The following is a 5537-nucleotide window of genomic DNA, read 5'->3' as shown; positions in this document are numbered from 1 at the left end:
CTGGTATAAGATGACGAAGGTTTCAAGAGAGGTGGTGGCAGAGAGAACAGTGAGGAAGAGACAATCTAGGGATATTTGAAAGGCATGACTGATGGGACTCGGTGACAGCACTTAGGTGATGTCATGTTCTTTGGCATAGCCTTGCCTCAAAGTGTATAACTGAACAAAAGTTCTAGTGATCAGTTATGCATCTGTTTACTTTGTTTGTTTTTCCGTGATATATTTTTCAAATGACCTTTCTCAAGTAGTTCAAAGAATCATACAAACATGACCATGAGGCACTTATCACTCCTCTAAATGAATTATAAAGGAAAAATGTGTTAAATGCTAAACGTATAATATTAGGAGAACCTAAAAATGCTTTTCATTAAATAACAGGACTTTGAAACTTCCATAAAAGCACATTTTGCTTATATGTTACATATATACAGGCTGAACATAAAATCTGGAAACCTAGATAATACTTCATTTTTTTTACAGATTGAACCTCCATGATTACTTCTTCTGGGGTATACTAAAGATAGTATACTTGGCCAGGTGCGGTGGCTCACGCCTGTAATCCCAGCACTTTGGAAGGCCGAGGCAGGCAGATCACCTGAGGTCAGGAGTTCGAGACCAGCCTGACCAACATGGAGAAACCCCGTCTCTACTAAAAATACAAAATTAGCTGGGCGTGGTGGCACATGCCTGTAATCCCAGCTATTTGGGAGGCTGAGGCAGGAGAATCGCTTAAACCTGGGAGGCAGAGGTTGCGGTGAGCCAAGATCACGCCATTGCACTCCAGCCTGGGCAACAAAAGCAAAACTCCATCTCAAAAAAAAATTATAAAAAAAAATAAAAAAGATGCACATTTATCCAATGAAAATCTCAGACACAAATCATCTGAAGCAAAGAATCTCTGATGAATATGCAGGGGTTGATGAAAAGACTGCATTAATGAGCCACATTCATTGCAATTTTGTACAGTGCATTTACTTATTGTTTTTTAAATGAATCAATTTTATTCCAATTCTTCAAAATTTATATGTAATATGCTGTTTCCAAAATGTAAGTCACCCTTTATATAATAGTTTTATTATTTCATCTTTCATTTATAGTTCTTTTTTTTTTTTCATCTTTTCTTTATGGTTCTTCAGTAGAAGCCAGAATCTTGAGTTGCCCAGTTAGGAGCCTCTGACCTGCTATTCTGATTAAGTTTCTTCTCAATATTCATGGCCAACATCTGGCTTCTAAAGGAAAGGCTTTTGGTCTTTTCAATCACTTGCTGATAGGGTGAGACTGCATTGTTATCCATAACCATATGACCTAATTTAGACTCAATCTTGACATCCAGTCTTGCATTTCTAATTAAATTTATAATCCACCTTTCAGCTTCTTCTGGAGTCATGTTCAATTTATCTGCCAACATGTTAATGCTGATACATGGTGGATGCGACAGAAAGTCTCAAATATGAAGAGACGGGCATTTTCAATGAAATCCTCAAGACAAGCCACGAAGAAGAAGTCATTCACAAGCACTGATTCACATTCCCTCAGCTTTTTCTGAGCCCCATCAAAGTCAAAGTTAGCATATAAACATTCAACAAATTCTGTAATTGGGTCTTTATATGTGTAAGACTCCTTGAATAACTTTAACTAGATCTTTTAGAACCTGCCGACGTTTTCGAACATCCTTGTTTGTTATGACTGCTGTAGTCAGATAGCGAAGAATGTGTGGACACATTGTCTGAATTGCATGAAGATATTGTGGCTGATAAAGGAAGAGGTCAATAATATTATCGCGACCTTTGGGGTGATTGAAGAAAACAAACAGAGACCAGTGAATGAGCCATGTTCTCTGCTGAAGAGACTGAAGTGGAGAACTCACAGAATTATTATCTATGGTCTCTTTTAACCGTGTAAGGTCTTCCATGGCTGCATCCCAATTCTGCATTAAGATTTCAGAGGCCAGCTTTCCCCAGAGTGAACTTAAAGCATTTCTATCTGTTGCTGGAACCAGCACTCTAAAAAAATAGATATTCTGCTGCTCCTGAGTAATTCCCACATTCGTACTGAAATTTTGCATATCTGTAGAGTGTATCTAAATATTACTGCCTAAAACCATGTTTGTCCGCCAGGTAGTCAAAGAGCATCCTACCATCCCTGGTTGACTGCATTTGCCTTGTAGTTTCTGGATCTTCAAACATCTTCACAATTGGTTCTGCTTCTGCCTGAAGCTGTTTCAGTTGTGCAACCACTGTGGTTCTTTTCTCTCTCAAAGCATGAGGAATATCATCAGAATAAAGGTTTTTGTATACATCCATAGCAAAGTCTACCATGTTGGTATCACTAAGAAGGTCCAATTTACCTTGTAATAATTCCTTTTCATTATATATCTCCTTTACAGAGAGAAACTCAAGAAGCGGAAAGACTAGATGCCGATCCAAAAAGTGCGCGATGCGAGTAGTCAAGTCGTACTCCGCCATCTTGCCAAAGAAAAGCGAGTCTGTCTACTTATTGTTAATAATGAACAGCACTTTAAACATATGTAATGTCATTGAACACATCATATATCAATAAACCATTTATTATATAGAATATACATGTATATGTGTACCTGTATTTCCAGTCTTTATGGCCACCATATATGTGTATTTAACTCTTCATTCTTGACTTTTCACCGTGGAAACACACCCTTCAATTCAACAATATTTATTGGGTAACTGTTACAAGCTGAATTTTGTCCCCCCAAAATTAGTTTGCTGAAGTCCTTACCCCTAGTACCTCAGAATGTGACTGTATTTGGAGATACAGCCTTTAAAGGGGTAATTAAGTTAAAATGGGGTAGTTGGGGTAAGCTCAAATCCAGTACTATTGGCATTCTTTTAAGAAGAGATTAGGATACAGAGACACCAGACACATGACTGCATAGAGGGATGATCATGTGAAGACACAGGGAGAAGACGGCCACCTGCATGCCAAGAAGAGAGGCCTCAGAAGAAACCAAGCCTGCCAACAGCTTATCTCGGACTTCCAGCATCCAGAACTGGGAGAAAGTAAATTTCTGTTGTGTAAGCAACCGAGTCTGTGTCTTTTTGTTATAGCAGCCCTAGGAAACTAACCCAGCGATGTCTTAGACACTGTGATAGATGGCAGAGACTGGATATTCAGTGATTAAAAAGACACAATTCTTAGCCTTGAGGACAACCCAGTTCTTTATTTCCAGCAAGCTAAACAACAGATCCACTTGGATGTTCCACCATTACTTCAAACACAACTTGTCCAAAACTGAACTCATATGCCTCTCAGCTGTCCTTATGGTTAGCAGACACTTCCCTGTGGCTTCCCCATCACTCGGCACAGTGCCTTGAGCTCGACAAGCACTTGGTATCTATCTGTTGATTCAGTGATGCTGTCAGTCCTCTGCTTTCAGTATTCTTCTCTGTCCCCCAGGCTGGAGTGCAGTGGTGCGATCTTGGCTCACTGCAAGCTCCGCCTCCCGGGTTCACGCCATTCTCCTGCCTCAGCCTCCCTAGTAGCTGGGAGTACAGGCGCCCACCACCGCGCCTGGTTAATTTTTTTTTTTTTTTGTATTTTTTAGTAGAGACGGGGTTTCACCGTATTAGCCAGGATGGTCTCGATCTCCTGACCTCGTGATCCGCCCACCTCAGCCTCGCAAAGGGCTGGGATTACAGGCGTGAGCCACTGCGCCCGGCCGGACTTTTCTTCTCACCCTTGTCCAATCTGTCCAATCTTCTTACCCTTGTCCAATCTGTCACCTGTGTCTGTCAGTTTTTCCAAATGTAATTCAATTTCCCTGGTTTCTCATTTCTCATCATGTCATGCCCGGATTAATACAACCAGCCTTCTGATTGTTTTCCTTACTCCGATCTATCTTCAAAATGTTGCCAGACTTCTGCTGGGCACGGTGGCTCACGCCTCTCATCCCAGCATTTTGGGAGGCCGAGATGGGTGGATCACCTGAGGTCAGGAGTTTGAGACCAGCCTGGCTAACATGGTGAAACCCCATTTCTACTAAAAATATAAAAAATTAGCCAGGCATGGTGGCGCACCTGTAATCCCAGCTACTGGGGCTGAGGCAGGAGAATCGTTTGAACCTGGGAGGCAGAGGTTTGCAGTGAGCTGAGATTGCATCATTGCACTCCAGCTTGGGCAACAAGAATGAAACCCTGTCTAAAAAAAAAAAAAAAAAAAATTGCCAGACTTTTCTTAACCATATCTCTCATCATCCTTTTCTTGACAAATACTGCTGAACTTTTCTGTGTACAAGACAACATGCAAGGTGCTTAAGAAAATATATGTCTGAGTAAGTCACAGGCTTTGCCCTTTGAAGAACTCATGGTTTTTCGGAGGACTCAGATGCAGGCACGAAACGTTCTAATACCAATGTGCAAAGTTTTTTGAGAACATATCATAGGATGTAGCAAATAGCTTTATCTAGGGGAACTGGGAATGAAGGAGGAGACAGCTGAACTGCAGTGAGTAGGAGCAGACCAAACAGAAGGAAAAAAGGACATTCTAGACAGAGGGAATGAATAGTCATTGCAAGGGTGTGGAGTTGGGAAAATGGCTGGCACATTTAAAAACGGACTCTACTGCATTGGTTATTAGACCTCTTCAGCTCTAATAAAACAATTTTTCCCAGTGTTTACTAAAAAAACAAAAAAGATGGAAGTTCAGGTTCTGCCATTCTTTCCCACTGCAGGCATTTTTGAGATGGGTGTAATATTTCTGGTTTATTATTAGGTACTAAACACAAGTCATTCACTCACTCTAATATGTATAGCTAATACTACTAGTAGCAGTTTAGTTATCACCTTGGAAAGCTGGCTTAATAATTGCACTCTAACTTGTGTGTGATCAGATAATTGCTGAGTTCTGGTTGGTTGAATTCATTTGTGGTCTGACTGGTATGGACGTCAGAACATTCACAAGGGTTCAGGTTATTGTGATAACTTCTCTTGCATAATAGTTTGTATTAGTTCTAAGTAAATACCTGGAAATGTCCAGTTTTATAGATTTTGCAGATAAAAAGCCTCCCCAAAAGGAATACACTTTTTTTTTTTTTTTTTTTTTTGAGACGGAGTCTTGCTGTGTCACTCAGGTTACAGTACAGTGGAGTGATCTTGGCTCACTGCAACCTCTGCCACTCGGCTTCACACGATTCTCCTGCCTTGGCTTCCTGAGTAGCTGGGACTACAGGTGGCCTCACCATGCCCAGCTAATTTTTTGTGTTTTTAGTAGAGATGAGGTTTCAGCAATGTTGGCCGGGCTAGTCTTGAGCTCCTGACCTCAGGTGATCCACCTGCCTCGGCCTCACAAAGTGCTGGGATTACAGGCGTGAACCACCATGCCTGGCCCAAAAGGGCTACTCTTTAGAAAAAAACAACTAAAATAATTGTTTTATTAGGTGTAGGTATGTCATACTCTGTTTACTACATATTTATATTATGTAGGGTATTTAAATCTCACATGCAAGAAGCAGAAATATACTTAAAGGCAAGGATCAAGTGTTCCACAGTTGTTAATGTTTGACT

At 40.8% G+C, this 5537-nt stretch overlaps 1 pseudogene; it reads right to left on the bottom strand.

Annotated features, from left to right (window-relative positions):
• Window positions 1-1021: 1021 nt before the first annotated feature.
• LOC129488309 (eukaryotic translation initiation factor 3 subunit E-like) lies at window positions 1022-2478 on the bottom strand (annotated as a pseudogene).
• Window positions 2479-5537: the final 3059 nt, after the last annotated feature.

Source organism: Symphalangus syndactylus, chromosome 8 (genome assembly GCF_028878055.3).
Source record: "Symphalangus syndactylus isolate Jambi chromosome 8, NHGRI_mSymSyn1-v2.1_pri, whole genome shotgun sequence".
Classification (NCBI taxonomy): Eukaryota; Metazoa; Chordata; class Mammalia; order Primates; family Hylobatidae; genus Symphalangus; species Symphalangus syndactylus.
This window is presented reverse-complemented; position numbering and strand designations above follow the sequence as displayed.